Here is a 22,433-nt window from a genome sequence, read left to right as displayed (position 1 = left end):
ATCCCTTCAGGACCAGTGGTCTGAGTGATGATACTGGGAGGGTGGAGGGAGTGTGGGTTGGAAAGGAGGAATGATCATAAGGATCTACATATAACCTCCTCCCTTGGGTACGGAAAACAGAAAAGTGGGTGAAGGGAGATGTTGGACAGGGCAAGATATGACAAAATAACAATTTATAAATTATCAAGGGTTCATGAGGGAGAGGGCAGTGAGGAGGGAGGGGAAAAATGAGGAGTTAATGTCAGGGGCTTAGGTGGAGAGCAAATGTTTTGATTATGATGAGGGCAATGAATGTACAAATGTGCTTCACACAATTGATGTGTGTATGGATTGTGATAGGAGTTGTATGAGCTCCTAATAAAATAATATATATATATATATATAAAAGAAACCCACCCATAAGTATCTTGGAAAAAAGACTTGCAAATCTTCAGAAAATGTATAACCCTGAAAACCCTCCAAAACCAGAATAAACTCCTTCCCCTTGAGGCAGTGCTGACTCCCAGTGAGCCTGTAGGTAGAAGTAACCCTGTGCTTTTCTGAGGCTATGGACATTTATGGGTGTAGAAAGCCCCATATTTCTCCAGTAGAGCGGCTGATGCTTTGAACCACTGACCTTGCAGATTGCTGCCCAACTCAAAACCCCAAAGCCACCAGGGCTCCCTGATGAAAACCCTCGAGAGCAGTTTACTTTGTATGCATGGAATAATGAGGAGTCGATTCAATATTAACTGATACTGATTTAAAGATATCATATTTCCTGTCAGCATGAAAAAATACACATGAATGTACATATATCTATATATTAAATATGAATGACTATAAATACATGCATTTAAAAACATTCCCTTTTCTCTCAATGCCCCTTTCATACCCTACTTTTTTATTCAAGGTTTTCTGTCTACCAAGTCATACTCTTCATCTAAAATCTGTTTGTGGTTCTTCTTCAATGAAGCTATGACGGAGAATTCCAGAAAGTTGTAATCAATTTTTTTGTTTCTATAGCATTGTATGCAAATCTTTTCAAGGACTTACCCCTTCTCATTCTACTGTGCTTAAGAATAGTCTTCCTTTTTAGAATCAGAGTGCTGAAGATGTCTTTTCTCCCCACTGCTCCAAACCAAACTCACTACCATGAGTTGATGCTGACGAATAGTGCCCCACCAAACACACACACACACACACACACACACTGTGGGTTTCTGAGACTGTTTGCAGGAGTAGAAAACCCAGTCTTTCTCCCATGGAGCTGCTAGTGGTTTCAAACTGCAGACCACGGGCACCGCAACCCAACGAGTAACCACTACCTCCAAAGCTCCATCGTCTTCAAATTATAATAGGAGTTGAAATCATTCAAGAATGCTTGGGTGGCTGAAGTAGTTAGTTTATTGTGCCAACCTGGCTGATAAACACATGTGGGATTAATTGAAGGGCAGAGAGATAAATGGCTCTGCGAGCCTCGCCTTTCTTGTCTCTTGTTCTTTGATCATCGGACCAGTGTGCGGCTGCCTTGTTTGTTCTGTGCCTCAATTTGCAAGCTACACTACCTGTGGGACACCTAACCCGTGGACTGTGTCACCGTAATGTAAGGTTGCTTCAAGACCTGCTTCGCCACACCATTGGAATTTACATCTCTTGAGCTGGGGACTGTCAGACCCTGTCATCTGGCTGACTGTTGATGACCTGCCCTGCTCTTTGCTGCCTGTGCCCAGATAGCCTGAATTGCTCAACTACCGGCAGCCCGCAAGGCTTGAAGGACTGTCAGTGTCTCACAACTGTCTCACAGGAGTGAGTTGCATTGAGCCATTTGTACTGCTTTATAATATAATTAACTGTTTATTTCTTACGTTATCCATCTGTATAAATATATACACATATAAAAGTATTAGCGTTCTGGTTTTGTTTCTCTAGAGAACCCTGTCTAACACAGTGACTATAAAATTCATTATCCTTGAGACCTTTGGGTCACAAGAAAATCATTATCTCTGCCATCGCTATGATGCTGGTCAATTTTTGTAGGGGAGTATTTTAAAATCAAGACAGGCAGGTAAGTCATATGTACCATAACTGAAAGCAGGTAGAAGCAATCTGACTCGTGTGGAAGATGGTGACAGATCGGCAAATTTGGTTAGTTAGTTTCTGGTTGAAGATATTAAATTGACTAATTGCTTGTTAGAAAGGTACAGAGTCCTCTTAACTAATGAACCCATGGTTTCACTCTGAAACCACCCTCTGAGCTCATTACCTAAACTCTCTGAGCCAGACACTAATTCAGTATATTAGCAATGACTGATAGCTTCATGGTAATCTGTGCTTAAATCACTCCTGGATAAAATAGGAGCCCACTGCAATAAAGGGCAACCGAGGTGGGCATGTCTGACCTCCCCTGGCTTCCCCTTTGCCACGAGGTGCAGGGGTCAGGCATGCCTCCTGGCTCTATCCTTCTTCACCTATTCTGAATCAAACCAACACACCACTCTACATCTATTTTGAATTTGATAATTTATTAAAGGCCACTCATAACGCATAGACAATCTTCCTGGTTACCGGTGTTCATTAGGGAAGTTAATCGGTTACCACAAGTCAGGACCAGCAAGCAGTCATTGGTCTCTGTGCTTGTGGGCCTCTCAGCCACATGCTAGCCAAACCTCGCTCATTTCTTAGTCTCTGGGCCATGTGGTCCGTTGGCTTTTGCCTCCAGGGGCCCGTCAGCCGGCCTGCCTGGGGCTCTGATCTGTTGTTCCGTAGTTGGGGGCCACGTGAGGAGAAGGTACCCCCATAATCTTGGCGCTGCCCTCTGAGCTGAATCTCTGAGCTACAATCTGTGATGCATCTGGTTTGAGCTGCCTCGGCCACTTTGGACAGAAATCCTGAATGTGCTCTTCCAAAGTCCTCCTCTGCTACTTCAAAGACAGCTCATCCTCAGAGAGGGGCCGGGAGGACTGTACAAACCTCGTTTGCATAGGGCCACCCAATCGTTTGCTGGGGGTGGCAGAGACTTCGATAGAAGAGCCCCATTAAGAAATGTCCATTAACTACACCCACAATGAAATTCTTCTCTAGTCCCAGAAAGGTCCTCAGTGTTATCAATAATATTATATGCATTAATAAGTACCTTTCAGGGTATACAGTACGTGTGCTGTTGTTGTCGGTAGGTGCCATCATCAGTCCCAACATTTAGGGAGCTTATGCACAACAAAGGAACCTGCCCAGTCCTACGCCATCCTCATCATTGTTCCTATGCTGGAGGCCACTGAGGCAGCCATGGGGTCAATCATCGCCTGGTGTGCAGTATTCAATTATGTATTTATTTCCCAAAGCATGACAAAGGGTTTAGATGCCCCCCAAAAATGTAAACTTTACTTGCACTACTTTGTTTTAGGATATTGTTTTCTCTCGAACTACACAATATAGAGTAATTTCGCTGATCAAGGAAGAAATAAGCCATTTCAAATGCAGTTAAAATTAGTGACAAATAAATCAATCTAATAGCCATTCTTTTTGTTGATTTGTTGTTTATGTAAATAGGGTTCAGTAGCTTAAAATTTTAATCAATGCAAATCAACAATCTCTGTATTTTGGTCTAAAAAGCTGCCCTATACATACATACTTTCCTTTCTTCAACAGTGTTTTAAATTCTATGCCATTGGCTAAATTAATGATACTCTCAGTAGAATTACCAAATGTCCCAGGGAAAGTGTTTATAGTGTTACCAATAAAAGGATAATGATATCGAGCCAAACACATATAAATCATAGACATAGGAATTTATTGTGGTAAAGACTGCACAACTGTTTTAAATATGATTAAACTATTGAATTGTTTGATATTTGAATTATGGCAATAGAACTGTTAAGATACATTTTAAAAAATAGGAAAACTAAAAAGAAAGGACAGTATTAGGGAAAAATAGAAAAGGCTATAAAAATCCTTTTTTTAACTACAGACAATATACAGATAGATTATAATGTGTAAAAAGAGAAATATTACTTTAAAAGCCTTAAAAATTTTCAAAGGGATTTTGAGTAGAACACACACACAGAGTCACAGACATGGGTTCAAGATATGAATGCTCTGACTAACTGTCCGTGTCCTCTCATAGATTGCTGGCAGAAGAATCCAGGCGCCTTGTTCAACAAAGTAACATCATAACTGATCATAATACACTTAGGTTGTACAAATGCAAAGGAAAGCAGAACTTCACAGGTCATTTATTCCAGAATCCCCCACGTACCTTCTAACCTTGTTCTTTTGGGAACTTCTGGAGGCAGTTCCATTGAAATCACTACACACACGGAGCATCTCATTCGGATCCAGAGTCTGAGTGTGTGCTAGGTCCATATTCCTTACCAAAAAGATTTTCAAAGTGCTTTCTAAGTTCCTAACAGTTTTTCCTCCTCCATTTTTCTAAACAAACTACTAGTTAAAATATAAACGCCTAGCATTGTTTTATTAACTAGGCTTCATGCATTTTTTCATAATTTCCCCCCCTAAAATCACATAGTTCTTTTTTCCTTTCAGAATGTGTATGTGTGTAAATTTATTATGAGATATTAATATGCATGTGGGTGTATATATGCATATACATGTACATGTATGTGTATAGCATTTATAGATACATGTTTTTGCATATACTTACTTATACAAGGGGAATCAAACTGTCCATGGGGAAATTGCATGATATTTTAATCTGTTTCCCCTGAGCTTTTGAAGGCTCCTCATATATGTATATATAAAACAGTATGCATTAGATCCTCCATATCTTTTTGCCAAATATACTATTCTACCTTAGTGTGGAGGAGGGAGCAATAGGATGAAGGGGAAAATAGTAAAGGGATAAAAAGGATTAATTTATTTCAGTCACTTTGAGGAAATGTTTTAAGTTTTCAGTTTGCACATAAGAAAAACAAACAGGTGAGGTCAGCCAATGACATGCTAACTACACATCCAAATTCCTGCTTTAAAGAATTGTTCACGTTGCGCTTTCATTTTCATGTTATAATTTCTCTTGCTTTTCATTGTGTGCTCTTACAGAAAATCACTTCTAACAAATGCAGCACTCTTGCTATTAGAGTGAAGCCATAATACATTATATACATCTACATTAGAGATCCAACGAGTCTGAATTTTATCTTCCATGACTTTCCTTTAATGATAGAGCATTGTGGAAAAGTGAGCACATGTCTGTGTGTTTCAGGAAAATATACTGGAATTGTGTACGGCAAGTAGGCTTATATTAAGTGAGGGGTGTTTCTCACTGCCATTTGGAAAGACTCAGTGGCTTTCTGAGAAAGAGCTGAGCGACTTTTCTACCAGGCAGAAACACAGTAGCTTTGCCTTTGTCCTCTGATCCAGCTGCCCGGAGAGCAGATAACAGTGGTCAAAGATAGCCCCATTATCCAAATGGAAGCGACAGCGGCACCACGCATCTGCTATTCCCAGCACACAGAAGGCCCTCTCATTTGCCTCTCTAATTCTCCATCTTCCTCCTCAGGTTTATCAAAAGAATTGCCAGTTATAATATCCACACATTACCATTCTGCTCCAGTCTATTCTCCAGGCTGTTATAAATGCACACAAAGACCCTTGTTATTGTGTGATCTACACAACAAACTAGAAAATCTCTCTAAATTATGGGTAATTACCTTTTCAGGATATTCACTGCTCAAGAGGCTGGCATCTCTGAATTTGGTGGTGCTTGCTTTTTTTTCCAGCAGGGTATCTGTTTTGTTCTCCATTTTATCTTTCTGCCCTTCAAGAGATGAGCATTGCATCTAAGGTGCAATATACTGCATGAGGAATTTCTGTACTTCAAATGATGTACCCCTTCCGTATTTAAATTTTCACTCAATAGTAGATTTACCTCAACAGTCAAGGTGATTAGAATGAAAGTTTAAGTTTTCTCCAAATAAAAATACAACACCAACCCCTGTCTTTGTAATTGAAATAACTATATATTTTAGAGCAGAAAGTTATCTGATTCCTTTAGCCTTAGTTATTGAGAATATAAGATTCTGCTGAAATAAATAAGCAATTTAGGATTATAGCAATGTTCTAAGAGGGGGCAGAACTACTGAAAATAGTTTGTTTAACATTTACTTGAAGGTGGCTATGTACGATAATGCATGTCTTGTGGACAAAGGAAAATTATTGGGCTAGGATTTCTATTTAAAAACTGCAGATGTAAATTGAAAATTATTCAGATGTATATAATAATCAAGATTCTGAAGTAACTGACATATCCAAGAAAGATAGAAGGTCCCAGACAGAGACATGGAGTGTTTTCACAGCTAAGCAACTACAGAGGAAAAGTGAGGGAAGAGTAGGGAAAGACAGAATTAATCTATGTGTTGCGTTAGGTGCTTTGCCTCCGTTATTTTACTTAATTATCTCAATGCTTCTACGTAACAAACACTGAGATTTTACAAATCAGAGACTTTAGTTCCATTAGGTTGAATAATGTGCCCACGCTCTAACCAGCAACAAAAAGAAAAGAAGAAAAAAAGGTATTTATCCCAGAAGAATAAATGGTAAGAAAATGTGAAGGTAATTGGAGAATATATTGTACTTAAAATATAAAGCAAAAAACTTAATAAAAAAACACACTTAAGAAGGACTTAAGGAGAAGGAGTTCATAATGTCAAATGCCTACATTTTGATGAGATTTGCATCTGAATAATAGTTAGTGAGAAAGCTTAAAATGGAAGTGCAAAATTGTATGGGTTGTTTGCTTTTATAGTCTGACACTTAATAGCCAGAGTTCAGAAGTGGTCATTCAAATGATCAAAGCGGCTTCCTTGATTTGGCCTCAATTCTTTCCCCCTCCCTGAATGGCCACTGGGGATTGTGAAAGAACTCTAAATCCTAGAGAGGACTTCTAAGTGTAAGAACGAAAAGTTTACAACATTCAACTTTCTGAATGCTGAAATGGGCTACGCTAGAAGAAAAATGTGATAGTTATTACAATGTAGTGAAGGACACTTTTAAACTTTATAATCTTTTCTAAAGGTATAACAGTATGGTATAGCCTTGAGGCAACACAATATTTACTCCTGTGTTCTGGCATTGAAATAAAAATGGTCAATAAAACAGCCAAAGGATTGTCAAGCCAAACCTATCACTGTATTCATCAACTTATCTCTAGGGAGCCAAGAACCCACATGCACTGGGTTTTGAGTCCTCACAGTACAATTTCATATATTTGGTGATGTCTCATCAATAATTATATCAATAGCTATACCCCATTGCTGCTGTCATCTACCTACCACTATATACCACTATGTATATACACCAATCTATAAACCACAGGTTAAATCTCACTCTCTTTAATATTGTTTCTGTCTACATTCCTAAAATACATATAAATGGTTTGTTTATCAATGACTTGAACCCTTCTCCTCCATTGACTTGCTCATCTTCTGTCTCCCTGATGAAGGAGCCCTTGTGGTAGAGTGAATTATACATTGAACTGTTAACTATAAGGTCTGAAGTTCAAAACCACCAAGGGAAAAAGATGAGACTTTTTGCTCCCATAAAGATTTACAGCTTCAGAAATTTACAACTTCAAAGGAGTAGTTCTATTCTGTTCTATAGGGTTCCTACGAGTTAGAATGACTTCAACACCTGTGTAGTGTGTTGTTATCTGTTTTGCTGCTGCTGCTGCTGTTGTTGTTGTTGTTCAATTGCACTGTGGAGCCCTGGTGACACAATGGAACGTTAATCACAAGGCCAGTAGTTTGAACCCATTAGCCTTTCTGTCCCACTACACAAAGATCTGTCTTGGAAGAAATACAACACGGATGTTCCTTAGAGGCAAAAAAGGATGAGATGTCACCTCGTGTACCTTGGACATGTTATCAAGAGAATGGAGAAGGACATCATGCTTAGTAAAGCAGCAAGGCAGCAAAAATGAAGAAGGCTTTCAACAAGATGGACTGTCACAGTGGCTGCATCAATGGGCTCAAACCTAAGAAGTATTGTGAGGATGCATAGGGTCTGTTTTTGTTGGTGGTGGTGATGTTACTCTATTGTACATCAGGTTGCTATGAGTCAGAACTGATTCAATGTCACCTGTGGTCATTAGAGATCTTATGTCAACTGCACAGCCCTGGTTAGGAGTGGAGCCAGGCCTGCTAATCAGGTCACAACCTGATGCTATGTCCTTGGAGGTGTAGCCTTCTTCTAAGTGAGGACCCAGGGGCCCCTGTCTCTGCCTCTTCCTCTTCACCTGAGAGCTATGGAAGCCCTTGGATCCACATCATTTATAAACTTCCTGCACCAGCCAGCTTATCTACCTTCTTTCTTCCTCATTGCATTTGGCTAACTGAGCCTGACAAGGAACTGGTTAAGAGTTATCTCTAGTTTTAAATTGTGCCATGAAGTCATCTTCATTATCTTCGATCTTGCTTAAACACTGTTTGAGTTAGGATGGGCTAGTATCAAACATCAACCTGAGTTGGACTAGGTTTGGGCATGTTTTTTGACAAATAATTAATTCTTGATATAAAGCTCTTTCTTATACATATATGAGTGTCACTAGATTTGTTTCTTTAATCAACTTGGCCTCACATAACACCTACTAACAACAACTACTTTACCAAATGTGTTAGGCAGGATTCTTTAGAGAAACAAAACCAGGACACATGATTTTAAATAACACAAACACACAATACATACTCGTGTATAAGCCGAGTTTTTCAACACATTTTTTAATGCAGTTTTTGTGGTAAAATTAGGTGCCTTAGCTGATATCGGGTTGGCTTATACTCAAGTATGTACTGTATGTGAGTGTGTGGGTATGTATGGATAGGTTTATACAGCAAGAAGGAATATAACAGCTAATAAGTCCACACAGAAGTGCAAAAGGCTCAGCTCAACTCACTTTTGTGGAATAGTTAATATACTGGAAGCCCTTCAACTCATGTGGGCTGCCAGTCCACGGTCAAGGAAGCAGACAGCGAAATCTGCCCTCAGGCAAGACAGGCAGAGTCTGCCCAAAGGCAGAAGACATCAGGGTGGGTCAGCAACAGTCTGTAGCACAGGAGCTTAGTGAAGCAGGCCCCATGGGAGCTCAAACTCAAGCAGCACAAGGAGGACAGGAATGCACACACCAGCAGCATGGGAAAGAAGGTCTCAAAGGAGCCTCAAGCTCTAGTGAATCGATCCATGTGGCTTGGCCCTCAGATAGTGCAGCACACTAGCTCAAGCAGCAGCACACAGGTCCAATCACCAGGGAAGAAGAGGAAGATGGGATGCTGGCTGTCTTCATTTATCTCGGTCGCCCTCAATCAAGCTGCAACCTGATTAAATTCCACCCACTAGTTCCTATTGGACTAGTTGGCACAATAAACCTATCACACCAAGCATGATGTTTTTCTCCAGAGACTAGTCTTTCCTGACAACCTGTCTAAAGTACGTAAGATGAAGTCTCACCATCCATGCCTCTAAGGAGTTCTTCCTTCAAAACAGAATGGCTTGTCCTTTGGGCAATCCATGGTACTTTCAATATTCTTTGCCAGCACCTCAATTCAAATGGATCTATTCTTCTTAGGTCTTCCTTATTAATTGTCCAACTTTCACATGCATATGAGATGACTGGAAAAACCATGGCTTGGGTCAGGCACACCTTAGTCCTCAAAATAACCTTCCTGCTTGTGTTGTGGAGCAGATTGTCCCAAAGCAATGTGCCATTTGATCTCTTCGCTCTTACCCACCTTAAGTTACAAGATTGATGCAAATAATCTTGATAATTTATCTGTTCTAATTCAGTTTCCTGTGATGGTGGGGGTTGTGAGGAAAGCACAACCTTGGCTAGATATGTTTTCTTTATTTTTACAAGAAGATTCTATAGTGTTTCAGTACTTAAAGTGTCTGGTTACCAAATGATCTGTAGTTCAAACCCCCCAGTTACTCCAGGGAGAAAGATATAGCAGTCTGCTTCTATAGAGGCTTTGTAGCCTTGGGAGCCCTATGGGACTACTATAGAGTCACTATGAGTCAGAACTGATAGGACAGGAATTGGTATAGTTTTTCAGTTTGGGAAGAAAGCATCCTAACTAAAGCTACTCAATTCTGACTCCTAGTGACCCATTAGGACAGTGTAGAACTGCTTCTGTGGGTTTTTAAGACTGTAACACTTTACTGAAGTAGAAACCTAGTCTTTCTCCTTCACAGTGGCTGGTGGTTTTGAACTTCTGACCTTGTGGTTAGTAATTCAATACGTTACACACTATGCCACCAGGACTCCAACAAAAGTAATCTTTTTGCCATGTGAAAGAAAAATATTTGAAGTCAGGTAACTAGTAAAATTTTAACAAAACTCAAATGAATGTCTTCCCAAATAACTGAAGCTTTACAAGTTTACAGACATGCTGCCCCATAAAACAACAGTTTTTAAATGGATCAGGTGTTTCAAGAAAGGCAGAGAAGTTCTTAAAGATGGACCATGAAAATAAAGATTATCAATCTTGACACATAAATTGTGACTAAAGTCTAGAAACTGGTGGAAGAATACCACTGAATCACCATTGATTCAATTGATACTGATCACACATCGGTAGGTATTTTCAATATTAAGTGAATTTCTAGGCCTCAGCAAGCTTTTGGCTTTATGGATGTCAAAAGGGTTCTTCAAAGACTATCCAACTCAAACAATGTTTAAGCAAGAGCAAAGAAAATTATAATGATTTCATGGCACAATTTAAAACTAGAGATAACTCTTAACCAGTGTAACCAAAGAGCAAGTTTTGATCAAAATATTTAGGGGGTCTGCTGGGTCCTTAAATTCAAGTTAGAGAGGTCAACTCAGAATATTTTGGGTGAGTGCCACAGAAGTAATCTTGGTAGAGTTTCTCAAAAGATATGGGATAACTTCCGGGAGTTCGTATAAAGAATCTTTTAGAACACTGAAAATGTCATTGGTAAGAAAAGGTAAAGCTGAACATAGGATCACCCCTTCCTCTCACAGCATAACAATCTACCTGCTTATTCTTCCATGGTAACACTGCTGTCTTACAAGAATTGGGGGGGACATTTTCCCCCATAGCTCTAATCTTACCACTCAGACTTAAACTTAAAAGAACATTCAGAGTGCTTCATAATGAAGAAAGAAGAGAAAGAAAAGACCAAAGTGGCTGTCAGAAGAGTCTATGAAATGCACTCGAGCAGAGAGGAGCTAAATCTGATGGGAAAAATGACGACGTGAAAGGACAGAACAAAATGTCAAAGAGCAGCTCAAGAAGACAAAGTAAAGTATTTTAATGAAATATGCAAAACCTACAGTTAGGAGGCTAAAAGGAAAAACATACTCAGCTTACCTCCAGTTGGAAAAAAAAAAAGAAAACTGAGGAAAAATACAATTTTTTAGTTGTAATATTGAAGGACCCTCTGAGGAAAACATTGACCTATGCAGGAAGCATCAAAAATGGTAGATGGATTACAGTCACTGTACCAAAAATTACTGTATGACATTCAATCATTTCACGATATAAGACATGATCAAGAATCAATAGTACTGAAGGAAGAAATCCAAATTGCACTGAAGGTGTTAGCATAAAACAAGGTCCAAAAATTTATCGAATACTGATGGAAATGTTTCAAGGAACGGATGTGGTACTGGAAGTACCAACTAGTTTATGTCACAAATATTGGAAGACGGCTACTTGGCCAACTGACTAGAATCCATCAATAATTGTACCCATTCCAAATTGTACCCATATACAACATCATTAATATTACATGCAAGTAATATTTTGCTGCATGTTATTCAAAACATTGACAAAAGATGCTAGAAAATCATGTTGGATTCAGAAGAGGATGTGGACTAATGAATATTATTGCTAATATCAGGTGGATCTTGGTGGAGAACAGAAAATACCAGAAATAAGTTTACTTGTGTTTCAGTGACAATGAAAAGACATTGCATGGATCATAACAAACTATGGATACCATTGAAAGAATGGTCATTCTAGAACACTTCATTGTGCCATTGCTGAACATGTACATAGGTCCAGACAGTCTACAAAAAGAAAGAGATTCTGCATGGATTCAAATCAGGAAAGGTATGTGCCAGAGCTGTATCCTTTCATCATACTTAGTAAGTCTGTATTCTGAGCAAATAATTCAAATTATGATCTATATTTAGAAAAATATATCATCAGGATTGGAGAACTCGTTTACTCATATGACATGTACTTGATACAACCTTGCTTGCTAAAAGTAAGGATTTGGAGATACTTGCTAATGAAGATCAAATACTGAGGCTTCAGTAGGGATCACAACTCAATAGAAAGAAAACAGTAATTCTCATCATTTGAGCCATTATAAGCAGAGAAAAGATTGCCGTTGTCAAGAATTTCATTTTATTTGGAATAACCATCAATGCTCTTAGAAAAAGCAGTCAAAAAAATCAAAGGACATTGCATTGGGCATATCTGCTGTGCAAGGACTCTTTGAAGTGTTACACAACAAAGATGTCATATTAAAGTCTAAGATATACCTGACACAAGCACGGTAATTCCAGGCTCTTCACGTACATGCAAAGGCTGACAATGAATAAGGAAAACTGCAGAGGGATTGGAGCCTTTGAATTAGGCGTTGGGGAGAAAATGGAGGCTGCCAGAAGAACAAAGGTGTCCACTGAAAAATCTTGCTTCACCTCACTTTAAGAGGCAGGTGTGTCTTGTTTTCTGTTTGTTCATTTGTTTTGATCATCTCTTTTGGTGAAATTTCTTTTTCTTCTTCATTCTCTTAATGGTAAAATTCTTCAGGTATCAAGTCTTGCTTCTGAGTTATAAACTCATCTATCTAACTGGATATTTAAAATTTCTACTTGTCTATATAATAAAACCCGAGAACCTAATCTGTTGTATATCAGTATGTCCATTAGGCATATTGCATTTTGAACAAGTAATAAATGTGGTTTTAGCATTTATCTACCTGGAGGAATTCCTAGTGATATGATCAATTGACAAACTCAGCTAAAACTCTACAAGAGCACTCAAACTGCCTCAGGACAAAGCTCTGGCAGTCCAGATTTTCGCACACAGACACTTAAGCCCAATAAAGGGCCGTGCACCACTGCCCACATGGTCCCTCCATGAGCGGCAGTCAACTTGACAACCGATGGTTTGGTTTATATTCACAGATGAAATGAAAAAAGAAGAGTGACAGGAGACCAGAGAGGTGCTTAAGGTCCTGGGTCCTGTTTAATTCCCTTTACCACATGGCACAAGAGCAGGAAAATGGGAGAAGCAACAGTATCAACCTCAAGGTCATTATTAGCTGCCAGGTTAACATCACCAAAATCATTAACAGTAGCATCATTTCCTCAGTAGGTCACAGGCTGGTACATACTTCCCTGATTTTGTTCTTAACAGAATGTTTTAAGGTTGAAATATACCTTGTAGAAAAGCCTTCTGACAGGTTGCACATAGAATATTTCTATACTTACTATTCAGGAATAGGTGCAATGACAATTTCATTCACCTCCAATATCATATGTAGTCTTTTGGGTTTGTTTTTTTGTAGCTCCAAATAATTTACTTATATTTAGTCTATAAGCTGTGGTATATAAATATAAAGAAATCTTGGGAATTTATTTACTTATTTACTTAGACTGGTGATGTCCAATTTCTGTGGACCACCAGAATTATTTATACAATATTGCTAAATATATAATTCTCAGGTTCCAATTGTAAGCTACCCAAATCCAAAACTTTGAGAGTCATAGGGTGAAAAACAACCTCCTCAAATGATTAATGAGAGGCATGTTTGTTAGCCACTAGTTTAGGAATTACAACTATAATCCCAGTGTCAAATCAGGTCATCTCAAACTTGCCATTACCTACTGATGATATTCCAGATTCCAGTGAAAATGTATTTGTTCTTGATTATCTCTAGTGCCTTTGGTCTTGGTTTCTCTGAATTAATTCATTTCAGGCATGTCTCATCATCCTTCATGCCTAGTCAGCATAGCTAGCATTCCTTATTGCATAAACCTAAATGTGGTTTCTGAGAATATATAGATTCTCAGAACACCTCTGTTTGTGTATTAAACTTCACTGAAGACATTGCAAAAACCCAACTTAAAATAAGTAGTTACAGCTTTATTTGAAAATAAATCCATAAATGTTTCTCATCTGTTTTCTGATCAGGTACCGATCTCCTGCCAGTTGTTCAGCATTCCTTTTTATTTCTTTGCCACCCATTCATTCTAGGAAGAAACAGACAAGCATCCATCCTCCCATTTTCATTTGCTTTGGACTTTACAATCTTCTCTGAAAAATATTTTTTTACAAAGTATTCACTTGGTTGATATTATTTCATGTTAAGAGTGATACGTGGTACCATGTAAATTTTGAAATAACTTATTTGCTTTACATCTCAAAGGCATTTATCTGCATATTATTTTTAACTCATAAGAACATAAATAGTGCATAGTTTAAAATCAGGAAGGGTGTGACAGGGTTGTATCCTCTCACCATCTTGATTCAATCTGAGCAAATCATCAGAGAAGCTGGCTTATATGAAGAAGACTGTGGCATCGGGATTGGAGGAAGGCTTAATAGCAGCTGGTGATATGCAGATGACACAACCTTGCTTACTGAAAGTGAGAGCAGTTGAATCACTTGCTGATGTAGATTGAGGATTGTAGCCTTCAGTACGGATTATAACTCAGTGTTCATAAGACCAACCTCCTCACAACTGTACCAATTGGGTAACACCATGAGAAATTGAGAACAGGTTGAAGTTATCAAGAATTTCCTGTTGCTTGGATCCACACTCAAAGCTCATGGAAACAGCAGTCAAGAGATAAACAGACAGAATGCACTGGGTAAATCTATTTCACAAGACCTCTTTAAAATATTAAAAAAAAGCAAGGGTGCTTATTTAAGAACTATGGTGTGTCTGACCCAAGCCATGATATTTGTAATTGCCTCATGTGCATATGAAAGTTGGACATGGAGTAAAGAAGACTGAAGAGGAATGGATGCATTTGAATTGGGGTGCAGGTGAGGACATTGGCAGCACCATGGACAGCTAAACGGGCAAATCAATCTGTCTGGGAAGAAGGATGGCAGAGTTCTCCTTAGGAGCAAGGATGGTGAGACCGCATCGTACAACTCTGGACATTTTGTCAGGAGAGACTAAACTCTAGAGAAAGACATCACGTTTGATAAAGTGGAGGCGCAGCAAAAATGAAGGCCCTGAAGGAGATGAATGGACACCGAGGCTGCAATAATGACCTCAAACACAGGAACAACGGTGAGGACGGTGTAGGGTGGAGAAGTTTCCTTCTATTGTGCATAAACTCTATGGGTCCGAACCGGCTTGATGACACCTTACAACAACCTAACCACATAGGGGTTTAGATGCGTTTTAATCCCTGGGTTGCACAAATTAGTGGTTCAAAGCCACCCAGAGGCACCTTGGAAGACAGGATTGATGTTCTGCTTCTGAAAGGTCATAGCCTTCTAAACTCTATATAGTGAAGTTCTTCTCTATACAGATGGGGTCACCATGAATCAGAGTTGATGGCAATTAGCAACTACTATTACTTTACATCGGAGGACATTAAAGCCCCAGTACTTCAAATGACTAAATACAAGTTTTAGAAGTTTCACCACAAACACAGGCTAAAAACCATGAATTATTTTTGCATCAGCATTCCCTTTTATTGTCTAGAATTTTATTTTAATAAATCGTTTCATTGGGAGCTCTTATAATAATCCATATATCAATTTTATCAAGCACATTTGTACATATGTTGCCATCGTCACTTTCAAATATTTTCTCTTTACTTGAGCCCTTGGGATCAGCCCCTCTTTTTTTGCACACACACCCCTCTACCTTAGTGAACCCTTGATAAATTAGAAATTATCTTTTTTTTTTCATATCTCAGACCATCCACTGTCTCTTCACCCACGTTTCTGTTGTTTGTCTCCCTGGGACAATGTGATCGGTTCCCCTTTTCTCCCCCTTCTCTTCGACTTTCTCCCAACCCTTCCTCATGTTATCGCTACTCCTATTACTGTTCCTGAGGGGTTTAACTGTCCTGGATTCCGTGTGTTGAGAGCTCTTATGTACATGCTCTGGTATAGTTGGATTTGTAAGGTAGAACTGGGCTCATGATAGTGGAGGGGAGAAAGCAGTAAAGAACTAGAGGAATGTTGTGTGCTTTGTCAGTGCTGTTGTGCACCCTGGCTGGCTGGTCCCTAGCGCTTGCAAAGCAGCTCTTAAGGTGCTTCTCCCCACCCACAAATGCATGAGAGGAATAAGCAGAGCGGTGTATTTTCATGGAAAGTTGCAGTAGCTGGGAGGGTGACCGGAATGCAGGCGACACTAATGACGATAGCCAAAGGAATCTTGGTAACTATTCTCATTCTCAAATGTACCATTATTGGTTTTCATCCGCTATATATTTTGTAGATGTACTAGCTACTGGTATTGCTAACTCCACCCAAAACTCACTTGAATGACAGAATAAGAACAGGGCAAGATATGACAAAATACCCATTTATAAACTATCAAGGGCTCATGAGGGAGGGAGAGTGGGGAGGGAGGGGAAAAATGAGGACCTAATGTTGGGGGTTTAAGTGGAGAGAAAATGTTTTGAGAAACGATGTACAAATGCGCTTTACACAATTGATGTGTGTATGGATTGGGATAACAGTTGTATGAGCCCCTAATAAAATGTTTAAAAAAAAAAAAAGAATTAAGAATAAGACAATGAAAACTTCCATCTCACTAAAATTGCCTTGACAGTTATTCAGTGGCTGTTGGATAACTTTATAATTTAGAACTTTTTAATTTATAGCTACCCAATGGGTCTTTGTAAGGATTTGCTTCTTGTCTAGATTTTTATATATGAATGAATTTAATAACATGACTTATACCTTGTGATCTTTAGAAGCAACCCCAACACAGATTAAAAAACATCAGCCCATCAAAGACTATCATTTTAGAGACAATCAGGGAAATGTTTACCGCTTCATTATATTAATAATTATTTTAAAAAATACATTTTATTGACTACTGTTTTAAATTATTTCCCCTGGAGCTAGTGAATATTATTATATTGCAAAAAGAATGACCTGACTAACACATACACCAAAATTATTTATTTTGGGAGACATTTTCCATGTAAATTTTGCCTTTAAAGTAAGTATTTTTAGAGGATTTCCAAATTATGAATAAAATACAGAAATATCAGTATAATTTTTTTCATAATAAAAGAATGGAATTAACTTAGCACTTTTTTTCTAATTCTCTATATAATTTTTGTAGCCAACTCTCACCCTTCATTCCTCACGATTTGTAAGAGGTTGTTCACAATATTCTACCTTTCTAGCTACTGGGTTTAGTAAAACATGGAAATGGCAACAGAGAACTCAGACAATTTTGATGATTAAAGGATTATTGAGGAAGTTAACAGATTACAATGCAGGTGACAATTGCACAGTAAACAGCTATTCTGTCAAGATATGTTACAAAGTTCTTTCTGGGCTGCTAATAAATTCCCAAAGGGTATGCCACTCTGCTGTAAGTCTGAACCGGAAAGCATTCAGCTCAAGCTTGGTAAGTTAGTGAATCCAGTTCCACGAATTCAGTGCCCAGAGCCATTCTACTCCAGCAAGCCACAACCTGATGGCAATCAGTTCCGCCTCCCTGTGTAGCAGGCCCAAATCCCCAAATTAAGTGCCCAGAGGCACCACAATCCACAAGCCACGAGCCTGCCCCAAAGCACGCAGCATTATTTGCTCTACGGACTGGAAGTCCATCATACTGTCACATGCTTTTGCTTCTAGTTCTGCCTTTGCTGCTCTGGTATCTCAGCTGCCTTCTGGATGCAAGAGGTTCACTCCACCAGGGCTCTCAGGACACACTACTCCTGGCTCTTGCTGGTAGTGAAATCCTTCCTCTTTCTCATTTTATACCCAGTACAACGAAAATTACAATGAATCTTCTTAACAGTAACTCACAGGTGAATCTTATGAGTGTTTTCCCTAGCTTCTGACCCAGACCCATGGACGTAAAGGTCGTTTGGTGGGAGTTACAAAGGCTTTGGGTAGAAGAGCTACATTAAATAATTCACTGCCCTGCAGAGCACAGTATTGTTTCTTTGAGTCATAGACGATGTCCACATTAGGTGAGCATTGTGATCAAAGTCACATGAAATGTGTGGAATATCAATATCAACAGAGACCCACAGTGTCTATTATAATGCTTAACAATAAACCCCAAGTAATTGTGCTATCCCTGTTAGATATGTTTGGAGCTACCCATGTTCTTTCTAATTTGTAGGACTCTACAACTAAAAAAAAACAAACTACATATGGTTAAGGAAGAAAAATCACAAGATTACATTTAAAATTTTAACCTCAAAATTTCCATTTATTTCTGATTATATTTCTTTCATCCTTTATTATAACTAGTACCTAAATTACACCAGCACAGTATCATTTGACAAAACAGTGAGGTGTTGCTCATATTCTTGAGTGCAGTACTTGTCTCTTGGGCAGCTTTTCTTCTTTTCCACACTGGTCAGAGAGCAGAAATATTCCCCATAACACTGCGGCTCTTTGTTGCATTTCATCTATACTTTGGGGGAAGACATGAACCTGTATTTCTGGCTAACAGAAGCGAGGATGGTAGGCAGTCTGGGAAACAGGTGACAGTTGACAGCCTCTGCAAACAGCCACCGAGATACTGCAGCTGTTAACAATGTGTAATGCTGCAGTTCTGTGGACTCGGGCTGGCTGGGGGCCAGCCAGCCTGCTGGAATTCAAAGAGCCCATCTGGATAAAGCTCCCCTGACATGGACCTGAATGGAGATCACAGACCGGCACAGTCCTTCAGAGTCTCAGTGCTGTGCACCTTCTACAAAGGGCAGGCCGTGACACTGACAAAAGGGGGAAAAATTATATCTATATTGACAGAATTTCCTTCCATTTCCATACATGTAAGGAAGAGGCAAAAATCAAAACCAAAGCGCATAAAACAGAGCAGCCCTTTATATATTGAGAATAAATTATGCTTGTATTTTAATGTTTGTATCCGTAAAAACATAATTTCCCCAAATACTTTAATTCAAATTAGAAATTTTAAAAGCATGTGTTAGGAAATGGTTCACTTACATAAATGGAAACTAATGGTTTAGAGTGTGAGAACTTTCTCCATGGATGATTAGTAGATTTAGGGAGGCATTAGGTGAAAAGTTGGAAAATATGACCTTTTTATTTAATAGCAAAATAATTGACATTTTCACTCCTTTAGTCATCCACTCCAGAAGGCTTCAGGAGCCAAACTCAGGAAACTATCAACTAGGATGTGTATTGCATCACTCAGCGCTACCAACGGACTCTCTCTCTCACTCCATAAATGCATATATCCACATGCTTATTCATATGTACAGTAAGAGGGCCCTGGTGGCACTATGGGATTAGCCCTGGTCTGCTAACCACAAGGTCAGTAGTTCAAACGCACCAGGCACTTCTCAGGAGAAAGATGTCACTGCCTAGTCCCCTAAAGATCTAGTCTTGCAAACTTTGAAAGAGTCATTACAGATTGAAATCAACTTTATGACAGTAAGCGAGTAAAGCCATGGCGTTTTCATCTGCCTCCTAGGCACATAAAAGCTGACTGCTGAATAAAGAAGATTTGGTGCATTTGACACAGGGTGATGATATGGCCAGTGACGTGCAGAAGGGAAAACAAATCTCTTCTGGAACCTAGAATGCACCTTACAGGCAAAGATGGTGAGATTTCCTATCACATTCTTTGGGCTTATTGTTAGGAGAGATCAGTCCCTGGAGAAGGATATCAGGCTTGGTGAAGTAGAAGAGTTCCACGAGACTTAGTGATGGAGTGGTTGCAATGATGAACTCAAACATAATAACTGGGAGGATATTGTCAGACCAGGAAGATTGTATTGTTTTGTTTTTAGGGTTGCTATGAGCTAGCATCAACTTGGTGGCAGCGAGTTTGGTGCTTTCAGACCTGAGTTGAAACCGATTTAATGGTAGCAGCCTAAAACACTGACTAAAGCCAGTCATGCATCCAAGACAGGGCTCAGGAGCTACATGACCTTCCACAAGTTGAAGAGTACCCTATATTACATCAACCTACATTCTCTCATAGAAGCCCATCTGTGCACTTTCAACCTCCCCAAACCGTTCCACTATTTCTCCGGGAACTCCTACTTCATAATCTGAAAGATTCCCTATATTTTCAACAACTTCCTATCGCATTTACTTCTTTCCCCCACATAATACCAAACAAGATAGACTGTCTTCTGGGGACATGAATTTTACAGCATTCCTCCAGAATTTTTGTTATTGTTGTTGTGTCTCTATTTTTGACTTTAGACTTCATTTTTTTCCTGTGCTTAAAGATGGATTAAAATCTCCATTTCTTCATTCTCCAACTCAGGGAAAATATCCTCCTACCTAAAATTTCCTACCCTTAGTTATAGCTTCCTTTTCAGCACTTGGCATCAGTGGCTGTCATTTTCCCAGTGCGCGTTCAATATCCCAGCATGCCCCTTAATATCCATACGTCCTCGCTCTATCATATAGCGCTGCCATGGCACTTGGTGGGCTCCTAATCAAAGGAAAATGATTCCAAACCCTGGCATCAATCTTTGTGGTTTTTCATCCCAGATAAACTTTTTCATTATACTGCCAAACCACCTGCTCCTGTGGCTTCACCAAGGACTTTGTCATCCACGGCAAAAGTGCTTTACTTACCAAATATTGATTTCCAATATTTCATTTCTGAATACCATCACCCTAATACTGCTCTATAGTTCACTGATTCAGATCCCCTTTCTTTAGCAATTCTTTAAATTTACTGCAACTTCCCATTGGTATCTAACGGCAATTTCTCACTGTCATCTGCCCCTCCTGTTTCACTTCTCTTTGAATGATCTATTGTCATTGATTGATGATAATGAATGCCTCTTTTAAAATGCCTGCATTTACCTGGGTAAGCACTAAGAGTGTAAAGCAGAGCAGAAAGGGGAGCAAAGCAACGAAGTCCCCAAGGATTGCCAAAGGTGGACTTAGGGACCAGGGCGTGGCTCCCCAGCAGACTCGATTGGAAAACACTCATAAAGGACAATGGACAGACCTGGACCTATTTGAGGGCTCTTCAGGTTTTACTGTTGATTTTTCTTTTTTATTTATTTATTTTGTTTTGTTGTATTAGCTGTTCATTTTTGGGGGGGTCTTCTTTTTGGGGAGATGTTTTGCTTTGCTTTGTTTTTGTGTGTATTATTGTCTATGCAATTCCATCTTGACAAGATAGTCCAGATGAACAATCCGGAGGAGAGAAAAATAGGACTGACGGGTCTGGGAGGACATGGGAGAGGGCGAGATGGGAGAAAAGGAAGGGGGGGTGCCAACAATCCCAGGGACAGGGAAGAATGTGTGACCAAAATATTGATGGCGAGGAGGGCATAGGATGCTTGGGGATGTAGGGGAGCTCAATCAAGGGCAATGTGCCAATAGAAATTACCAAAACCCAAATGAAGGCTGAACATGATAGTGGGATTGGAGGAAAGTAAAAGGAAATAGAGGAAAGAACTTGGAGGCATAGGACAGTTATAGAGGTCTAAATAAGGTATGTATGTATTTAAATACATTTATATATAATGACAGGGGAATAGAGCTATGTACATATATTTATTTATAAAGTATCACAGTAGCAGATGGACATTGGGCCTCCACTCAAGTACTCCCTCACTGCAAGAACTATTTTTTCTACTAAAATGGCACTCTGTGATGTTCACCTTCCCTCACATGAACACTGAAAACAAAATGGCTGCATAAATAAATGTGGTGAAGAAAGCTGATGGTGCCCGGCTATCAAAAGATAGAGCGTCTGGGGTTTTAAAGGCTTAAAGGTAAACAAGCGGCCATCTAGCTGAGAAGCAACAAAGCCCACATTGGAGAAGCACACCAGCCTGTGTGATCAGCATGTGTCACTGGAATCAAGTATTAGGCATCAAAGACCCAAAACAAAACAAACAAAAAACATTTCAATAGGAATGAGGGAGAGGGCAGAGTGGAGACCCAAAGCCCATCGGTAGTCAATTGGACATCCCCTGTCAGAATTATCACAAAGAAGAAAAGAGCCAGTCAGGGTGCAGTATAGCACTATCGAAACACAACCTTCCTCTGTCTCTTTAATGCTTCCTCCCCCTGCTCTACCATGACCCCAATTCCTTCTTACAAATCTGTCTAGACCAGAACATGTATACTGATACAGATAAGAGCTGGAAACACAGGGAATCCATAACAGACAAACCCCTCAGGACCAATAAGGGGAGCAGTGATACTAGGAGGATAAGGGTTGGGGGGGGTGGTAAGGGAGAAGCAATCACAATGATCAACATATGGCCCCCATACCAGGGGGATGAACATCAGAAAAGC

This window comes from Echinops telfairi, unplaced genomic scaffold (assembly GCF_000313985.2).
Source record: "Echinops telfairi isolate 266 unplaced genomic scaffold, ASM31398v2 ScPeMD7_18;HRSCAF=68, whole genome shotgun sequence".
Lineage (NCBI taxonomy): Eukaryota > Metazoa > Chordata > Mammalia > Afrosoricida > Tenrecidae > Echinops > Echinops telfairi.
This window is presented reverse-complemented; position numbering follows the sequence as displayed.